Here is a 22,107-nt window from a genome sequence, read left to right as displayed (position 1 = left end):
AGCTAAAAATATATAGAAAAAATTACCCGGGTATGGTGGCACATACCATACCTATAGTCCCAGCTACTTGGGAGGCTGAGACAGAAGGATTGCTTGAGCCCAGGAGTTTAAGGTTGTTGTGAGCTAAGCTGACACCATCCTACTCTAGCCTGGGAAACAGAGTGAGACTCTGTCTCAAAAAAATAAATAAATAAATAAATAAATTTGTTTTCAGCATGATAGTTGATCGAAATGCTTGGGATGTATCAGTTATCAGCTCTACAACTAAATTCTATCCAAAATTTGCCCACTTCCCCCTATCTCCTTCCTAGATCAATGCATCACCATCTCAACCCTGGGCCACTGCTACTGGTCTTCTTGTTCTCACTTTTACCTCTCACAGTCTATTTTCTACACAGCAGCTAGAGTAAAACCTAAATCTAAAACCTAAAAACTAAAACCTAAATCAGACCATATGAATTATTTGCTTGAAATCCTTCAATGGCTTTCTATTTGTCACAGGTTAAGTTTGCACACAGCAGAGATGAAGTTTGGGATTCAAGATGTTTATTGAGGGCCGGGTGTAATCCTAGCACTCTGGAAGGCCGAGGCGGGTGGATTGATCAAGGTCAGGAGTTCGAAATCAGCCTGAGCAAGAGCGAGACCCCGCCTTTACTATAAATAGAAAGAAATTAATTGGCCAACTAATATATATAGGAAAAATTAGCCGGGCATGGTGGCACATGCCTGTAGTCCCAGCTACGTGGGAGGCTGAGGCAGGAGGATCGCTTGAGCCCAGGAGTTTGAGGTTGCTGTGAGCTAGGCTGATGCCATGGCACTCACTCTAGCCTGGGCAACAAAGTGAGACTCTGTCTCAAAAAAAAAACCAAAGATGTTTATTAGGCTTTAACGTCTGTGAAAGGGAAGGAGGAGAAATTAGGATTGGGCAGAGAAAGAAATCAATGATGCATGCACAACAAAACCTTGGCCAATCCATTATGGAGCTCTGATGGACTTTGTCTATCAGAATTGTACCATTAAAATGAGGTGGGCTTTCTACCGCTGCTCATTTAGTCTCTAAATGTAGTCTGCCCCAGGAAGGGTATGCCCTCAAGCGGTTGGGCAATTTTTTCTATATATTTCTATATATTTTTACCTGTCCAATTAACTTCTATTTTTTTTTTTTTTTTTGTAGAGATGGGGTCTCACTCTTGCTCAGGCTGGTCTCGAACTTGAGAGCTCAAACGATCCACCCGCCTCGGCCTCCCAGAGTGCTAGAATTACAGGCGTGAGCCACCAGACCCGGCCTTGTTCACTTGTTTTAACCCTAGTCAGTACCTGAAACATGGTAGGCACTCAAAAAATATTTGTTAAATTTAATTGGATGAGGTGCAGAAATGTGCATTGAATGATACTGCAGATAGCTACAGTTTTAGCTAACAGAGCAACTTTGTCCAGATAATATTTATTAGTGTATTAAGGTTAACCTGAAGGGAGATCCATAGTTGGCTGATAGAAGTCTGTCTGGTCCTGTCAAACAGTTAATAGTCAATGATTTGTATCATAAATGTTGTAATCATCCAAATTTCTGATGACACAAAGCCATGTTGGCGGCTAATATATTGGATGATGGGTTTCAGATTCAGAAGGGCCTGAAAGTCCATCAACAGAAGGGGTAAATACATTGTGGTATGTAATTCATACAATGAACTGAAAGTGAGTCAACTACTGCTATCTGAAACATGGAGAAATTTCACAAAGATAAAGTTGAGGGAAATAAACCAGACATATACAAAAGAATTTAAGTTGCATGGTTCTATTAACATATATTTGAAAACCAAGCAGAACTATTATGTGGTATTAAAACTCAGGACTGTGGTTCTCTTTATTTAGGAAAGAGGAAGCGGTTAATGATTGGGAGGGGCTTTGAGGAAGGCTTCTGAGATGCTACACATCTATTTCTTGACATGGGTGGCAATTATATGGATTTTTTTTTTTTGAGACAGAGTCTCGCTTTGTGAGAGTGAGTGCCATGGCATCAGCCTAGCTCACAGCAACCTCAAACTCCTGGGCTCAAGCAATCCAACTGCCTCAGCCTCCAGAGTAGCTGGAACTACAGGCATGTGCCACCATGCCCGGCTAATTTTTTTTATATATATTAGTTGGCCAATTAATTTCTTTATATTTATAGTAGAGACAGGGTCTCACTCTTGCTCAGGCTGGTTTTGAACTCCTGGGCTTGAGCAATCTGCCTGCCTCGGCCTCCCAGAGTGCTAGGATTACAGGTGTGAGCCACTGTGCCCGGCCAATATGGATGTTTTTATTTTGTAATAATTCATGGATCTGTGTACTCATGATTTGTGTACATTTTATGTGTGTATTATAAATCAATTTTAAAGTTAAGAGGAAAATATAGACTTGGGAGATTTATTTAATTAAAAGGTCATGTGTAATTCCTGACTTTGAAAGAGTTTTAATATTATGTCAGTTAGGATTATATTAATAGTTGCCGTTAATTTGAAGTAAATTATCATATTTATGTAGTTTCCTTTGATCTCTCATTTCACAAGGTTTTTATTAGAATGGCTGCTGAACACAGACTATAATACCTATTGCTATAGGGATGTAAGCTAAAGGATATTTTTATGTGCTGCTATTGAAATATAAAGTGTTACAGCCTTCTTGGAAAGCAATCTGGCAACAGCCATTATTTTGCATATGCAATTTCTGTCCTGGGAGTCTATACTATTGAAATAAAACCACTAGTTTCAATAAAACTATTGGAGTAAAAACACTATACGGCATATATACAAGGATAGCTGTTGCACCAGTGTTTTAAGTGGCAACACACACACACACACACACACACAAATTGTAAATACTATGCATGCCCCTCAAAAGAGTAATGGTGGCAAAAATTATAGTACATTTTGGAACATCAATGAAAAGGAATAAATTTGTACTCTACCAGTTGACTTAGAGGAGTTTTACACACACAAAAAAAATGTTTTGAGTAAAAGAGGCAAAAATGTGGTCACTTTTCAAATGACACAAAACTCTATATTGAGTATGTGTGCATTTGTATTTCTCTATATGTGATTATATGAGCACAGGGAAAAACATGAACAACTAGGTTGATAAATTGGTTAGTTGGGGTTGGGGGAGAGCTCATGGGGTGGCAGAGGAGGGGAAAAGGTGGAGTCAATGGAGGAAGAAAAATAAGAACCAGAGAATTTTTTTTGTAAGTTCTACATGAGCCAATAATCTGATATCACAAGTAAAAAATCAAATGCAATCTTAGGGGCATTGATAGATTGTACTGTGTCCAAATCAAAGGATGTAATAATCCCAGTGTGCTTTATGTTGTTCAGATACAATCTACAATATTGTATTAATTTCTGGATAACACACTAAACACAAAACCAAACAACTCCCTAGCCACTGCTAGGAAGTAAGTTGTTTTTCTTATTGTAAGATGAATGGTTAAGAATCAGGCAGACCTGGGTTCCAATTTCTTTTCAGCCACTTACTAGGCTGTGTGACATTGGGCAAATTACTTAATCCTTCTTTGCCCCAGTTTCCAAATTTATACAATGGGGATAATTACAGTTTCTATCCCTTGGGGTTATTATAGGATACTTACATATACATGCCAGGGATTGGCATCTAGAAGAAACAAAAAAAAGTGTTTTCATTGTTGTTCAAGTAAATATTTATTGTGAAAATTAGAATTTACATGTAAGCAAGAAAATAAAAACATAATCTTACCTTCCAGAGTTAACTAACCATTGTTAACTTTTGGATGTTCATGCATTTGTTCAATGTGATCTGAAAAATTACTGAGACTCGGTGATAGTTTACTTGGGACAAACTAGCAGCTACCAAATGTGTGAAGGGTTGTCATATGGAAGAGAGGTAGACATATTCTGTGAGGCTCCAAAGAACCACACAGCAAGAAGCAAGAGTTATGATGAGAGCTGTCCAGCAATGGAATGGGCTGCCTAACACTACAGGGAGCTCCTTGTTATGATAAAAAAAAAAAAAAAAAACCAAGATTTGGTTGGTACCCATTGTCAGAAAAGTTATGGAAGAAATTCCTGCGTGGAAAAGAAGTCAAGCTGAATGATCTCTAAAACTCTTGCTAACTGTAACACTTTATCATCAAGAAATACTTACTGGTTGTATACATATATTAGATTTTTTTTTTTTTTTTTTTGAGACAGAGTCTCACTTTGTTGCCCAGGCTAGAGTGAGTGCCGTGGCGTCAGCCTGGCTCACAGCAACCTCAATCTCCGGAGCTCAGCGATCCTCCTGCCTCAGCCTCCTGAGTAGCTGGGACTACAGGCATGTACCACCATGCCCGGCTAATTTTTTTTTTTTTGTATATATATTTTTAGTTGGTCAATTAATTTATTTCTATTTTTGGTAGAGACGGGGTCTCGCTCAGGCTGGTTTCGAACTCCTGACCTTGAGCAATCCGCCCGCCTCAGCCTCCCAAAGTGCTAGGATTACAGGCATGAGCCACCACGCCCGGCCTACATATATTAGATTTACAGCCCACATAAGACCATTTGTGTGGTTCTTACTTAGTAAACACTGGGTAAGGAGAACAGTTCCAAATTTATCCCATGAAAGTTAATAGAAAATTCCTAGCATGGGTCAAATACAGGATCTCTCCCTCACACAAAACCGAGGACGTGCAATTCCACCAATTAAACCCATTCAATCTGGAGAAAGGAATCAAAAGGAGGGGCAGGCTTGGAAAGCGTTTACATCTTATCTTCAGGTACTGTTTGTTTGCTTTTTTATTACTTGAGGTTTATTCCCAGAAAAAATTCCTGACCTGGCAAAAATTCATAGTAATTACTCATGGAAAAGGAAAAAGAGAAACAAACAAACAGAAAATACATTAATGTGGTTGGGAAAAAAAATCTAGGAATTCGGTGTTGGTGGGAGAGAAGACTAAAGGTTTGGGGAAGACCCACCCAAGTGCTTTTGATGTTTGACCAATTATTATCTTATTATTCTTCCTGCTATAGATACACAGCTGCAATTTATGTAACAGGATGTTTAAAAAGATTAAAGAGAAGCTGTAGTAGAGTTCTGAGGTGATAAGAGTCCCTAGAATATGTATTTATGGACGTTTAGAATATAAGTTCCGGTACATTCTTAGAATAAACCATCTATTTGTTTTTCTTTTTTTAAAAGAAATAAGTAAAATTTGTATTTCAATATGGCTGCTTCCTTCCAGCAAGTGATATAGGAATAACAGACACAGGGAGCAAATAAATAATACAGCAAAGGCAAGGTGGTGGTGGTTCAATCTGTGGCCCATGCTGGTTCTTCTTTTTTTTTTTTTTTTTTTTTTTTTTAAGATGCAAGAGCTCTTATATATGCTGGTTCTTAATTAGCTTTGAGCTTTGGGTCCAAAATGTTTTATCTCTATGTTATACAAATGTTTGGAATTTATTTGGATTCATTCTGTTCCTCAGAAAATGGATTATCCTACATTGCTCAAGCAGAAGAGTTGTGTGAAATTTGTGACTATCACCCAATTTGAATCTGAAAGTTAAAGAAAATTTTTTGCCATAGGAGTTTGTGGAACTGAAGTTGAAATGATTTTAATTGACTTTGGGCTAGAAGAGTGTTCTACACTCTCAAACAAAGAGAGTGACTCACTGGGATTCAAGACTTTCTGCCATGTGGGCTGCTACCTTATCTTATGTCATACATTGGCACTGGGAACCCAATAAAACGGCATTGGGGCATGTTCTCCAATTTCTGATGTCAGACATGAATTAATTGCTTGTTAATTTTGGTTATTTCTCCTAGCAATCTATGCTAATACCTAGTACATACTTGTGCATGTGCGCTCTCTCTCTCCCTGTATTTATGTGTGAATGTGTATATAACTTTTCTCTGCTTAAGTTGTAGACATGAATCCCTTTTCCCCTAGTACTTCAGTGTACATTTCCTAAAAACAAGGACATTCTCTTTCATAACCACAATATGATTGTGAAAATTAAGATATCAATATTGATTCAATAATATTTTCTAATCTATGAAGTCCACTCACATTTTGCTCCATTGTTCCAATAATGTCCAATATAGTAAGTGAAATTCCAGATCATACAGTGCATTCAGTTGTCAAGTATCTTTAGCCTCCTTTAATCTGGAATAGATTTTCTACATTTTGTCTTTCGTGACTTTAACATACTTGAAGAGTTATGGACACAGATGTTTTGTCATGTATTCTCAATTTGGGATGTCTGGTGTTTCTTCACGATTACATTCAGGTTATGCATTCTTAGCAGGACTACCACAGAAGTGATGTTGTGATCTGTACATAATATTAGGAGTTGACTTGTTCCATTACTGTTGAAATTAGCTTTGATGATTTGGGTAAGGTGGTATCTGCCAGGTTTCTCCACTTTATTATTATTTTTTTTTATCTTTTTTTTTTAATCCAACAAAGCCTCCAGATAATCTCCACTTTAAAACTACTATTTTTCCTTTTATATTAATTGTTAACAGGTATCTTGTGGGGAGATACTCTGAAACTATGGAAATATCCTATTCCTCATCAAACTTCTACCCACTAATTTTAGCATCCATTTATGATTCTTGCCTGAATTTATTATTACTATGATGATTGCTAAATGGTGATTTTATTTTATTTATTTATTTTAGCATATTATGGGGGGTACAAGTGTTAAGGTTACATATATTGCCCATGGCCCCCCTTCCCCCTTGAGTAAGAGCTTCAAGCATGTCCATCCCCCAAATGTTGCACCTCTCACTCATTGTGTTTGTATATACCCATCCCCTCCTCCCCCCTCCCACCCTCCCGACACCCGATAAATGTTACTCCTATATGTCCACTTAGGTGTTGATCCATTAATACCAATTTGCTGGTGAGTACATGTGGTGCTTGTTTTTCCATTCTTGAGATACTTCACTTAGTATAATGGGTTCCAACTCTATCCAGGAATATACAAGAGGTGCTATATCAATAGTGATTTTATAATTCTATCATTCCTTCTATATTTTTTAGTTGGCATTCTACTAAGAAAAAACTTTCTTTTCCCCATGGTTGGTTTGAATATTTATTTATACCAGAATGGATCCATAGATTCCTGTTTTATTCAATGGTTCTAATCTGTTGTCGACAGTATTTATTATGATGCTCAAATTGTCCGTGATTTAGACAATGGGAGTTCCTTCAAATTGTCCTTTTGACATGTTCCCCAAATTCCTTGAGCTTTCTTTATGACACCGTAAGATATCCCAGTCTTATCTTGTATATTCGTAGTACTAACCCTGAAGCCACCTTTCTCTAAGAAGCCCTAGTTCCTTTAGTGGAGAATAGTATTAATATTGAGAAAGACCTGGATTCTAGGTGTGCTAATTTGTACTGGGGTGTCATTTCTTGTAGGCCCTCTCAGAGAACAGACCACCACACACTCTCTCTCTCTTTCTCACACACACACACACACACACACACACACACACACAAACACACACACCTTCTACAACCATGTGCTCATATTGATATTTCCAATTACCATCCAGTACTGAAGAGTTCATTTTAGCCTCCTCCCTTTCCAGATTTCTAACTCCCTTCCGTCACAGTGAGAAATCTGTGGAACCACACTCTTTACTATACCCAACCACTCATACATGTTCCTTCTTTCCTCTCTGGTTCACTTCAGTGTAGTCCTTTGTCATCCTGAAACCAACCTGTACACACATACTGGTGCTAGGGCTAGAACACCTGAAGCCACTGATGTCTGTGCTACGTGGCCAAAGCTCACTCAGATGTGATGCTGCCCTGTTTCCTTTGGGGCCATAACAATGGCTGTTTTCAGTACGTGATGTCTTCAATAGAAATTCCAACTGGCAAAAGCACTCTTCACCCCAACTTTACTCCATACAGTGACACAGCCAATCTGAAAAGGCTGCTTTGAAGTCCTGATGTCTCACAAGATTTAATAAGAGACATGCCCTTTGTTTTAGTTCCCATTCCCTAGGATCAAACACAAATCTGGTTTGTGCCCAGAATCTCTTCTCTCTTCCAACCCTGTTTTGTGGTCCTCTCTTCCCTTAGGACGAGCTCTTTCTTAAGCCTTCACATATGTGGAACCTTGGCAGGCAGGTTCTCCAGGCATGTTCAAACACCAGAGTGTATCAGCTTGAATTCTCAAAACACCTCCATCACATTTATTAGTCTCCTAATTATCTGTGTTAATAGTGTAATTCAGAAACCCTCTTGAAGACAGAGGACTGTACCACAGCAGCAGCACAAAAAGGACTGCAATCCCATCCCAAGAATTTTATCTAAGGAAAAGAATTCCTTTATGATCCTCCTGACTGGAGGAAAGAGAAGGGAGCCTGAAGAGCTTTCAGTTTGAAGACTGACCTGAGCCACATTTGCTCATAATGACACTATTGTCTAGGATACCTCTTTAAACATCATAAGCAGGATGTAGATGCTGTTCTTCCAGTGGTGCTAATTGACAGCTAACATATCATTCCCTGATTTCTCTTGTTTCTAATTGTGTGCACCTGAAGGAGGACAGCCAGGGTAAGCAATGTGGCCTGTGGCTATGAGACAGAAGGGTATTAACTTATTTATACATAGAATAAGAGTTAACAACCTCGATGCCATTAATCTCTTTGCCTATCTGTTGAGCTAACTAGTTGAAGACTAGTTACATTGGAACATTTTACTACCTAATGGATATTTAACAATATGCAATTAATTTACTTGAGATAAAAATGTCCTGATTATATGAAAGATGTGTATGTAAGATTACATGCAAGACAGATAATTCTGAATTAAAGCCAGAGTTTATTAAATTTTCAGCATCCCAGACATTAAAAGCAGGCAGTCTACTGTGGGTAGTGAAATTGTTTCCTTTACTAGAATATAATTAAGCTTCATGAGGAAGGGAGCTTTGTTCTGTTCATTGCTCTACTCCCTGTATCCAGAACATATGGCTGACACATAGTAGGTGGTCAATAAATATTTGTTGAACAAATTCAAATGTTTGGTCATACAATAGGGAAAAATTAAAAATGATTAAATTGGCCGGGTGTGGTGGCTCACGCCTGTAATCCTAGCACTTTGGGAGGCTAAGGTGGGTGGGTCGCTCAAGGTCAGGAGTTCAAACCCAGCCTGAGCAAAAGTGGGACTCCGTCTCTACTAAAAATAGAAAGAAATTAATTGGCTAACTAAAAATATATAGAAAAAAAAATTAGCCGGGCATGGTGGCGCATGCCTGTAGTCCCAGCTACTCCCAAGGCTGAGGCAGAGGGATCACTTGAGCCTAGGAGTTTGAGGTTGCTGTGAGCTAGGCTGACACCATGGCACTGTAGCCCAGGCAACAGAGTGAGACTTTGTCTCAAAAAAAAAGAAAAGAAAAAAAAAAGAAAAATGATTAAATTAGGTTGGACTCGGTGGTTCATGCCTGTAATCCTAGCACATTGGGAGGCCAAGGCGGGTGGATGGCTCAAGGTCAGGAGTTTGAAACCAGCCTGAGCAAGAGCGAGACCCTGCGTCTACTAAAAATACAAAGAAATTAATTGGCCAACTAAAAATATATAGAAAAAATTAGCTGGGCATGGTGGTGCATGCCTGTAGTCCCAGCTACTCGGGAGGCTGATGCAGGAGGATTGCTTGAGCCCAGGAGTTTGAGGTTGCTGTGAGCTAGGCTGACGCCACGGCACTCTAGCCTGGACAACAGAGTGAGACTCTGTCTCAAAAACCAAACCAAAACAAAACAAATGATTAAATTAAATCATGAAGGAATTATTGCCCGATTATCAATATTCCAAACAGTAGCCGGGAGTATTAATGCTAAGGAAGGACTTGGAAAATGATTACTACTAATATGTGGCTTGAACAACCTCCCTTCCATCTCCAGTAGCTCTAAGGCTGGGGAAGAGGATAAGTCTTGCTAAGAACTGACCTAGACCCTTAAATAAACATTTGAAAATCTCACGTGATTTGGCAATAGTCAAGGGAGTGGCCTATGACCTGAAGATCCAAGGGGCACAGTTTAAAAGCAGAAGGAAAGAAAGGAAATATATTGATGTACTGCAGAGCAATTAGGAAAGTATATATTTTCCTTCTACAGGTTTAGGTTTAGGGATCTCAAATTCAAACGCTTTCAGAGGACAAGCCAATGCTGTAAATGGGTGAAACAGTTGGATATAATACAATAGGGAGGAGTAGAGACTGGGGGGAAATGCCCCTTCTAAAGACATTAAAAATAATTTTAAAACAGCTCCAACAAAAACAACAGCAAAACACCATGCTAATCAAGCTGGATTCACTTCACAGGCAGCTATCATTTGAGAGCTTTGGTTTAGATTTTATATTGTCTCTGTGAATTAACACTTGTTCTTCAGAGGTGTGTCTGTATGTGTGCACCTGGGTCAGTGTGTTCCAACAGTTCTAAATTGTCCAACCGGCTGGACAATTTTAAGAATAAAAAGGTATATTTGCCACTCGCAGTGGTGAGAAGACTTAAACAGGGATCACCCCTGAGGGGCCCATGTACCCACCTGGACTGTTCTCAGAGACTGGAACACCAAAGGCCAGGACCGGTTTGTGAGAGCTGTTTGAACATTTGAGGTTTTTTGACTAAATAACTCAGACTTGGAGAATGAACCACTGGGAGAGGCAAGAGATAGTTCCTAGGATGAGACCATCTCTGTGGGTAATGACTAGGGCCTGGGCAATGGCAGGGTGTAAATGGGAAGGGGATAATGTCTTGTTGGCTTTCCTTAAATCAGAAAAGTCCATTTAGCAGGATTACCATTGATACACTAAAACTTGGGTGTACAAAAAGTATGTATAACTTGATCAATGAGTGTCACTAATGTTGCTCTGTTCTCTAACACTTCACTTCCTCTTAGGGTGGTGGTTGGGGGGCAGGAGACTGATTTTTCTGGCCTCCTCTGTAGAGTCTTTTGGGGTAAAAGTTCACCAGGCTGAAACCATAGTGACTTGAGGAATTTGAGACTGGAATACGGACTTCACTCTTGAAGCAGTGGGTCTATGTGGCTGTGCCTGCAAGTTCCTAATTAATGAGATTAAGTGGAAGTCTTGATGGGACTTCTAGGAAAGCAGTGTAACTAGAGCACCTACCTATCATACTGCAGTGTGAGTTGTGCAATTCTAGCAGATTTTGTGTTCAGTTTGTTTTCCTCTCCCTTCATTGTGATTTCCTTAAGCTACTTGAATAATTCACTAAGTCAAATAGTCCTACACTACCTTGTGTGGTGGAGATGTGGAGAATAAGGGGATGAAACTGGAAAGAGAAGTGTGCCCTGCCTCACATTAACACTTATGCTACACCCATGACAGGGCACCGTATCCTAGAAAAGAACTGTGTCCAGGAGTTTGGGACAGCGATCTACAATTGAGCGAGAGGGAACCCATGATGGTGCTCTTGGCTGTAGGACAGCATGCCATGTAGCAGGCACCTGGGAAGAGCATGCGATTTCCAACTACTAGGGAAACAATTCACAAAGGACATAGACCAATACTCCCCTCCTTTTTTCTCCACCTACACTAGAGTAAGGAGAGAGTCCGGCTAATTCTAGCTGTAATGATGATAAGCCCTATTCTTTTAGTGTGGGTTAAAATCATATAGGGGATATGACTGTAATTATGTTGGTAAGATGTTATAAGGAAATGGAAGATGACTATTTGTTCTTCAACAACCTTTACTCAGCCAAAAACAGCTTTGCTCATCAGTATTGTTAATAGAGCGTATGAGGCTATAGTTAAAATAATATTTTCCAAACTGAAAAATTTCTGAACTTCATAATCTGAGGAGTAAAGGACTTGTGAGACAAAATATGTGACATTTAGACCTTCCTAGATAACCCAGGGCATCTGGTTGCCCTAATTGATACACATAGGCAAACTCATGGGCATGTAATACCTTTACACTCTTGAAATAGTAGTTAATTTTGACCTGTTCTAATTTAGAGGCTCATTAATGAAGGATTGAGTTTGTTTTTCTATCTCTTAGACTAAAGGTTAAAACGTAAGGTTTAAATTAGGAGATGAGTCAGAAAGGCAATCTTTTCTTTTGCAATTCTTTTATCAGTTCTTTTTCAGTTACTACAGTTTTGATAGTAATCTGTAGCAAGATGGATACAGAGCCATGGGAATGCGAAAGTTCCTCCTATTTTTTTCCTTTTGCTTTTTAATCATTAAAGGTGATTTAGGAGGTCATTAGCCAAGTAAAGACCAATCTCCTGAAATATGTTCCCAGTTTTCCTAGACCTAGATAAATGCCCAACTCCTTAACATATTATCTTCTAGTCAGCTGCTCTAATATCACAGATCAACTTGCAAAATACTGTGAGAGGTGAGCCAAGCTCTGTCCATGTTCTCTCGTGAAGGAGGCTAGCAAAGGTGAAGTAAGACCCCGTCTTAAGAGTGACGGCCATATTCCATTCTCAAATGTTTTCATTATTTCAGCCTAGTGAACTTTCACCCACAAAAGACTTTCTTTGAACAGTCTTATCAAAAACATTTTTTTAGATTGTTTACTTACAGCTAAACCTTTAAACAGGAGGCCAACTCTCAGCGGTCAGTTTCAAATAGGTTAACTTTGGACTGATAAGATTTTTTTAAAAAATCCACAAATTTCAAATAGACAAGTGAACGATGCCAGTATTCCTGACTTTACGTGCTCTTCTCAAGTATTTCCTCTTTCCCAGGGAACACCTTACGGGAAGTACTATGCGTTGAAGAGAATGACTTTAAATGAGGACTATTTGTCCAGTCCTGAGGTAAGGAGTGCAATTGATTGGGTAGTGACCAAAAGATTTGAGTTGGCATGATTATGTCTGCAGGTGGGAGAAGGAGAGAGAAGGGCAGGAAAATTCAGCACAGCCATGTTAAACATGTCTTCATGTTCCTTTATTCACATAGCACCTTCTCCTTGTGGATCACACATGCATGTTTATCTACTGCTTTTTCAGTATAAAGTTACAAGGGAAAAGCAATTACTATCTAAGAAGTCTTATTCTTGTGATTTACGGATACTCATCTGCTGGGCTTTCCTGAGAAAGCAAAGTTCAGGTGCCCATTTTGTCCAAGTAAGTCCTTCAGTATTTGAAGAACAATAAGAGAAGAATAAGGATTTTTTCTTTTTTTTTTTTTTTTGGACAAAATGGGTTGTAGAACAAAGAGAAGAGCCTTTGTAAAATGATGTTTGAAGATGATCATCTTATCTTCAAACGGCTGGTAAAAATGGCAGATTAATTGATTTTTGTAATGTCACATTTGCATGTACGCAGAACTCCCAAGTATCTGCCACACAGTCTGGGGCCTAGATATAAATAAGTAAAGAGCCATCAAAAAGCACGTGTACTTTATTCCAAAGGAGGCTTAAGTGCCCTTACCTGGTCATTCAGTTGTGTATAAATGAAAGGATCAAGTATATAAGCCAGAGAAACAGAGAGCACAAGAAATGATAGCAGACAGCAGAGTCCGTGCAGATGGTTTGATAGGCAGTGCAACAGGCCTGCAACTGGCCATTTGGCTCAGACAATAACTCTGGAGGTTATTAACAACAATAAAATTCCTACCATTTATTATTTATTGAGTGCTTGTTATGGTCTACTGGGCACTACCCTATATAATAGGTACAAATATCATTCCCAATTTACAGTTGAGAAAACCAACACACAGATAAAGTAATGTGCCAAAGGCCATACATGCAGTAAGTGACAGAAGCAATCTCAAACCTACCTCTGTCAGACTTCAAATTTTAACTCTTAACGATTTTGCTTTCTTGTCCTATACTGCAATTCTAATTACTTCCTGATATATTACTTAAAAAGGGAAATCTATATTCCATATTGTTTAATAAAGAACATAAGGCCAGGCGTGGTGGCTCACGCCTAGCACTCTGGGAGGCCGAGATGGGGAGGATTGATTGAGCTCAGGAGTTCGAGGCCAGCCTGAGCAAGAGCGAGAATCTGTCTCTACTATAAATAGAAAGAAATTAGCCAAACAACTAAAAATAGAAAAAATTAGCCAGGCACAGTGGCGTGTGCCTGTAGTCCCAGCTACCTGGGAGGCTGAGGCAGGAGGATTGCTTGAGCCCAGGAGTTTGAGGTTGCTGTGAGCCAGGCTGATGCCATGGCACTCTAACCCAGGCAAGAGTGAGACTCTGTCGAAAGAAAGAAAGAAAGAAAGAAAGAAAGAAAGAAAGAAAGAAAGAAAGAAAGAAAGAAAGAAAGAAAGAAAGAAAATAGAGAACTATGTAATATGTTTTAAGCCATTTTAAATCTAATATATATAAATTTGTTGGCATTTAAAGAGTGAGCCTCAAATTTATCTAGAAATTTCATTTATGTGGGAGAGAAAAATTAGCACCTTCATTTAATCATGTGCTGGTTCAAAGAATGTTTAGTTGTATGTATATCTTTTTATGTTGTTTCAAACATGCCTTAAAGGACCTACTTTATTTAAAATACCCTTAAGTCTGGTTTGATCAACTCAGTACGGTTTGCATGGGATTCTCCCAGTTTTAACACTAGAAAATCCCTCTGTCCTGGAAAAATCAGGATGGTTGCTCATCCTAGCTTTACAGCTCTTATGGGTGCTTTAAGGTTGCTTTTAGATAATGGTAATGGTTATCAATAGGATCTGATAGGCTCTACCAGCCATCAGCTTCACCAAGGCTTAAGTCATCTCTTGGGGAGAAAGATGGAAGTTGTTTTTTTGGGAGCATCTCAAATGATGGGGAAAATCTTTTTCCTGAAACTTCATTGAGTTTTAGTTTTCTGTCACTATTACAGTTTTTTTTTGTATTCTGATCTAAAATCTATCTCAATGAAGCTTCCACCCACTTTTCTTACCCTATCCCTTGCTATGCTATGGAATGAACTGAATTCTTTCCCCATGTGATTGAACCTTAAAAATTTAAAGAGATCTATCATGTGCCCCAATTTTTTTTTATCTTCAAACAACACATTTCCTACCTATTCAATATTTCTCATATTCTTTTACCATATGATTACTCTCTTCTGAATACATTTCAATTGACCATACCCCTCTTAAATTGTAGTTTCTAGAAATAACCAGCAGACTAGAGTGGATGATGTGTCACCTCCTTTTTTCTGGAATCTATGCTCCCTTTAATTTAGCCTAATAGCTTGGTATTTTTCTTGGAAGACATTAAGTTAGATTAATTTCTCATCTACTAAAAGTTACAAATTTTTTTCTGATGTTGTAGGCTATATTGCTTATACTTGTACAGCTATTATTTCTAGTTTGAAGTGCAGGATTTTATATTTAACTCTGTTAAACATAATTTTCAATCTCTCTCTCTCTTTTTCTTAAATCACTCACTCCCAACTTTGTTTGATTCATAGGTTTGATCAGCATACTTTCTAGGTCTTCATTTGTGTCAATGACAGAATTTTTAAAAGGACAAGGCCTTCATTAGAAACCTTTCTTTATGTTTATATTAATACATTAATTAATCTCTAGTTACAGTAATTTAATGTAATTCTAGTTAACCTAATTTACTAATAACAACACATATTTCTTTACTTTATCCAAAGCCAATATGATAGGAAAGTGAAGCCAGCAACAACAGGTATTGCTTTCTGACGATGAAGTATTTGCTGCTTCTGTCAAAATCATGGAATTGCTTCCTAAGCCACATTTTTCCACCAAAAATGATATTTCTTATTGCTATGTTTGAATATGTTCCCCCAATTTCACATGCTGGAAACTTAATCCCCAGATTCATATGTTGATTGGAGGTGGGGGCCATTAAGGGGGTAATTAGGATTAGATAATAGATAAGGTCATCAGGGTGGAGCCCCCTGATGGGACTGGTGGCTTTGTAAGAAGAGAAAGAGGAGCCTGAGCTGACATGTATGCTCTTTCCTTCCCACCATGTGATGCCCTCCGTCATGTTATGATGCAGCAAGATGCCTCACCAGATGCTGGTGCTATGCTCTTAGACTTCCCAGCCTCCAGAACTGTAAGAAAGATAAATCTCAGTTCTTTATAAATTGTCCAGTCTCAGATATTCAGTTATAGCAACATAATATAGACTAAGATACCTATTGTGACTTTCTACTTTATTTACTGTGCTTGTCACTGAGCAAGTCGTGGTTATTAAGGAAGATCAAATCTTAAAGAACAAAGATTTGCCCTTGTTAAGGATGTTCAAAAGAGGAGTTCCAAATAGGCCTAGGAATAAGTACACAGTCTTCCAAATCTATTTCTTTAAAAGGGACAACACACTATTTGGAAGTACAAGTTTTGCTGTGTTTGTTAAATCATCAGAGACAGTTTAACCCACTAGTCAAATACATAAGCTTTGGCCTGGTTCAACTCCTGGTTCTACCACTTCCCAAGTATTTATCTTGGAGTAAGTTTATCAGCGTTTAGTATAATACCTGGCATCTATTGAGAGCTATACAAAAAGAAATGTGATATTGTAAAATATATATTTGATCTTTGACCTAATTTCCTGGCCTACAACTCCTAAAGTCCTTAGACTTTCCAAAATGACATCTTTTTGTATGTTAATGAGATGACTGGTAGATGGGGACCCCTAGGTAGCTTCAGAATGGGGGCCGGTCACTGGAAAGACCAAGGCATGATTAAAGGGGTAGGACTTTCAGCCCTATCCCCCAACCTTCAGGGACAGGACACAAGCTGATGGTTAAGTTACTCACTAATGGCCAATGATGACATCAATCATGCCTGCACAATAAAGTCTTCATAAAAACAAAGGGGTTGGGTTTGGAGAGCTTCCAGATAGCTGAACATATGGAGGTTCCCATAGATGGTGTGGCTGGGGAGGGCATGGAAGCTCTGCAGCCCTTCCCGTACCTCACCCTATACATCTCTTCATCTATGTCTTTTGCAATAAACCAGTAAGCATAAGTAAGTGTTTCCCTGAGTTCTGTAAGCCGCTCTAGCAAATTAATGGAACCTAGGGAGGGGGTCATGGGATACCTTATTTATAGCCAGTTAGTCAAAAGCACGGGTACAACAACCTGGGGCTTGCAATTGACATCAATATAGGGGGCAGTCTTGGAGACTGAGTCCTTAACCTATGGAATCTGACACTATCTCCAGGTAGGTAATGTCAGAATTGAACTGAATTAGAGGACATCCAGCTGGTGTATGGGGCAGAATTGCCTGTTTGCTTGGTGTGCAGGGAAAATTCCCCACACCTTTGGTCACAGAAGTCTTCTGTATTGATTGTTGTGATGTGAGAGCAGAGGAAAAACAGTTTGGGTTTTTCTTTTTCCCATTCAAGGAGAAACTAGCATTTATTGAGCGTCCATTTATGTTAGGTACTACACGAAGTACTTAACATGTTGTCTCATTTTCCCTAAAAATTCTATGAAGTAGACACTTTTGTTATTCTCAATCCACAGATGGGAAGAGTGAGGCACAGAAAGATTAGACAATTTACTTAAGGCAACAGTGGAAGAAAGGATATACACCAGGTCTATGTGACTCCAGACCAGGATCCCAAATATAGTTCTATCCTGCTAGTCCCTGAATACAGATATAACCTTCAGTAGGCCTGATAACTTTAGAAATCTGAGTAGGAAGGATACTGATAACCAGACAGAGAGGTTTTGGAGACCCAAAAAGGCCTCTATGGCATGGTCTTACCTTGGTGATTCACCAGGGTGAGGTTCTTGTCCTCAGCCAGATAGACTTAGAAATGTAATTGGCTAACACATAGATTGTGGATTTATCTTCCAAAGTAGACTCAACCACCCAGAGGCTGGTATTCAAAACCATAATATCACAGTTTATGTATAAAATTTTGAATAGAAATAGAAAGAAATATAATGGCCAAGGGCCAAAACATTCAGGTCCTGTGACCAGCACTTGGGAAGTCAGATGGTAAGAGTATGTTGCTTACAGAGTACAGAATCAGAAACAAGGGAGTCTTTTTTGTTATATATATTTACAGGCTATGACAGAATCAAATCCATTCAACTCCAAAGCAGCTGCCTCCAGAACGCAACAGGCTAGTGCAACCTCTTACCTACAAACACTTGGATAAACAGCACCAGGATTTGCCTCTCTGAGACCCTCTTTCTTCCTAAGTTTTCAGGGCTGACTAGCCCTGCTTCTGAATGATACCTTCTTTCTTGAATTTAGGTAAGAGCATAATTTTGCCTACCAGGGAGACCATTCTTCCTCTTTACTAAGACTTTGAATACCTATCCTTTGATCCATTATGCATGGATTTCAAGGTTTAAATCTGAAAGGGCAGCTTTAGTTCCAAGTTCTTGGCGGGGGAGTCCTCTCACTGAGCCCAAAGTACTGAGAGTAGCAATAAGAAACAGGACCCATCTGGTCAAAGCTGCCTTCTTTCTGAAGCTTTTGCTGATTGGCTTTCCAGCTTCAGAAACAAAGACTGTCGCCATCAGATTTTTGCCTGTCTACTGAGAACTAAAGGATAACAAACACTGTTTCTGTAGCTACCAAAGAGACAGACTGCTTGGAGAAAGATTTACATGGCTCTGCAGACACCGTGGCTGTGCCAGCTCTGGGGGAGTCAGTGCACACGGTGTGAAGCAATTTTTTTTTCTTGGCTCTTTGCCGTAGACTCAGGCAGCTACAGTAACAGCAGCAGTTCCTACTCCCATGCAGAACTTCCAGAATGCCTGGGAGTCTTCTAATGATAACAACTAGTGAAAGAGAAGGTTACAAGTCCTCCCAGCTAAAGCAGCCAAGACTTAAAGGAGGATAGTTGCCCCTAGAACCTTAGTGCCCAGGGTAACTATAGAGATTAAGTCAAAAAAGGAATATCTCTCTGCCTGCACGTGCTACAGGACACCTTGCACAGCAGATCATGAAAGAAAGTGTGGACAAACTCTGCTCCTCTCCTTCTGTATCTTCAGGGCACAGGAAAGAGGATAAGGGTCATGCAGGAGCAGAATTATTCCAGAACTATCAGGCTGCCTCATTGGGAAAGCACAATGAGAATGGAAGCCCCTGCATTTTGAGGCCTAGTCTTCCCAGCTCCTTTCAGAAGATGGAAACAATCTCAGGTAGACCCAGAGCTCTTGGTGCGTGGACACAGAACACTAGATACACTTGATTATATCCACAGCCTCTCCTTAGAGAGATCTCTAGATGATGCTGGGAGAAAGGGATAGGGCTGATCAGGGCAGTCAAACTATAGTTACTGATTCTCTTCACTGAAGGCCAACCGGGGTTCTAGACTGCCCAGTCCACTCACTCAAGGTATTGTGATTTCTTACCATATCCCACCTCTCTCCAACATTCACATATTTAAGGAAAGCTTCCACCAGCATTCAGGGGTTAACTGAGTAGTAAGACTTGGCCCCTTTATGATTCCAGATTCCTGCAGGAGGTTTGTTTTCTGAACATTCCCCTCTGTGCACTCCCCTCTTGTCTTAATTGGCCCTACCCATTGAGGTAGATTCCAGATCTTTTTACTGTATCTTTGGCTTGGCTCAAGCCTCTGACCCCTCCACTGTGAAATCTAAAAGCAGGGAGATGGCCAAAATAGGCAGTCAGGGAAGAGCACAGGCATTCCTATTGCATCTGCTCAGTCTCTCAGCAATCCTCATGTCAGGGAACCTCTCTGGGTTACAAGCTGGGTAACGAGAGTCTCCCCTTCCTCACTCACTGCATAAGGACAGGATGAGACAGAGCAAGATCTCTCAGAGACTGTCTGCTGGGTGCTGAAAGATAGTTCTGTTGAATGTGGATGTTCTCGGAAGTTTCCATTCTGGATGTAATTCCTCAGGTCATTCCCTAGGTCTGTTTGAGCTAAGGTCTGGATGGTTATGCCCCTCAAGTGACTCCTTGCTGTTCCTCTGGTTATCACTGGCTCTCAGGGGAGTGGCCATTCATGGTTGTAACTGTAACTGTTGTCACATGTAACTGCTACTGTTGTTATTTTTAACACTTAGAGAGCTGGTATTCAGAGTCGAAGGAATTCAACAAAGCCAGGCAATAGTGATGGGCTACCACTTTGGCAAGAATTGATTGATTGATTAAAAAAACCATTTGTTGAACTTAAGCAATGCACCACTTGATGATGTGAAGGGGAACAAAGATAAATAAGAAAATGAATTCTCTCCTCCAGGAAGCTACATTGTAATGGAGATATAGGTGCATACATAAATCACCAGAATATAAATGAGGATAGAAGGACGGGTCATAGTGATAATGTCTTTACCTGGTATGATAAAAGAGCATTTTCACTTACCAGGCCATCAGGCAAATGCTTGTTGATCTGGAGTAGCTTGATCCTGTTTTTGCTGAAGAAGCCAACACCAAGATTAATAAAGGCAATTGTAACACAGTAAGCATCATGAAGTAAATACTTGGTAATGCTCTATGTGCATATAACAGGAGCTCAGTGTGTTATCACTTCCTTTTAAATGGATCTCTTTTAAAGTAGTAAAATTGATTGATCAGCATTCAATCACTTCTCTTTAAAAGCAAGAGAAGCAGAAGTAGCATTTCTCTTCCCTGTTCCTCAGGGCAACTAACCATGAGAACAAACAGGGGTCAGTACCAGGAATAAAGTTGACTCATACCCTTAGGCTTTCTCTCCTTTTAGAACCATTGAATGAAGACTTGGAATGGGATGACATTCATTCTCATAGGGCAACAGATGGAGTTGCCAAAGGAGAGAGGTTAGGGAGGGAACAGGCAGGGAACATGAGGTGAAGGGACATGAGGCAGTGACTATTGCACTGCTTTTGACAAAGTCTCTTCATCTCAGAAGAAAAGGCTGTTCTGGGAAGATCATATTCTAGGTAGAAAGATAAGTATGAGTAGAAATCATATATGTGCTGGCCCAACATCCCAGGGAAGGAGAGTAACATGTTGTGACAAAATGAATAATATCTTTATGACCTGGTACTAGTCCCTGGTTCCCAGGTCTAGAAAACTTAAAAACAAAATCATCAAGAGCATAGGTTTTAATGTATAGAATTAGCTGTAAAGAGACAAGGTGGACTTTTCCCAAGGCAGGAATGGTGCCACATCGAAAATGGTGACAGGAAGGAAAACAGGGCAAGGTGAGCTATACTGAGTTCTTGGCCTTCGAGATAAAAGAGGTCGAATTTATCTCTCTCCTCCCAGTGAGGTTTTTTGTTGTTGTTGTTGTGTGTTTTGTTTTCCTGAGACAGATTTTCATTCTATTGCCCGTGTTGGAGTACAGTGGCATGATCATAGCTCACTGTCACCTCCAACTCCTGGGCTCAAGTGATCCTCCTGCCTCAGCCTCTGGATTAGCTGGGACTACAGATGTGTGCCACCATGCCCTGATAATTTTTCTTATTTTTTTGTAGAGACAAGGGTCTCACTATGATGCCCAGGCTGGTTTCAAACTCCTGGCCTAAAGTGATCCTACTGCCTTGGTCTCCCGGAGCACTGGGATTACAGGCATGAGCCACAGCGCCTAGCCATCTCCGATGACTTCTTACAGGCATTTTTCCCTATGTCATGCTTTTGTTATCTCTTCTACTATTCATAATTGTCACTTAAGTCTCTATCTGCTATTTAAATATTTATGGTTGTTTCTGTATGAACTTTTAACTACCCGAAGGCAGCAATCATGTCTTCATACCTTCAGTGGCAACTGGCTCAGTGCCTGCTCTCATTAGGTCATTAAGAAACACTGCTGGATTTGATGTTATAGGAGAATTGGACTTCAAGGGTTGACAGCTGCAAGGTCTGGCAATCCATAGGTCTGGCCAAGAATTTCCATGAGGCAAGGCAACATTTGGCAATTACAAGGGCATTCCAGTGAAGTGAAGAGGAGTGTCAGATTTTGCAATAGTTCTGCAAATAAAATAGATTTTTCTGGAGTGGCTGAGTTCTCGGAAAAACATGTGCTGATGGCAAAAAGTAACCTGGGTCCTCACCAATATGAAGATCATGCAAGATATAACCTCTGCCAGATTCAAATAGGAAGAGGTGACATTAATAAACTTTCTGAGTTTTACATGGCATTATGCTAGGTATTATATATGCTGAATACTTTAAAAAAGTAAGATACTGTTAGTGCCCTTACGCTGAAAATCATAATGAGGAGTCAATGTGCGTGTATA

General features: G+C 39.7%; 1 protein-coding gene across 2 annotated transcripts in view; it reads left to right on the top strand.

Moving 5' to 3' along the window:
* Nucleotides 1-22,107, top strand: part of SLC16A1 (solute carrier family 16 member 1) — a 102,029-nt gene that overhangs the window by 7,460 nt on the left and 72,462 nt on the right. The window contains exon 2 of one of the 2 annotated variants that reach the window (XM_075999988.1): nt 12,724-12,795. The gene's annotated coding sequence lies outside the window, so the exon portion shown is untranslated. Of the gene's footprint in view, nt 1-1,212; nt 1,328-12,723; nt 12,796-22,107 lie in introns of those variants that run through there. The other variant, XM_075999989.1, reaches the window with a different exon arrangement.

The sequence above is a fragment of the Microcebus murinus genome, chromosome 2, assembly GCF_040939455.1.
Source record: "Microcebus murinus isolate Inina chromosome 2, M.murinus_Inina_mat1.0, whole genome shotgun sequence".
In the NCBI taxonomy this organism is placed as follows: Eukaryota; Metazoa; Chordata; class Mammalia; order Primates; family Cheirogaleidae; genus Microcebus; species Microcebus murinus.
This window is presented reverse-complemented; position numbering and strand designations above follow the sequence as displayed.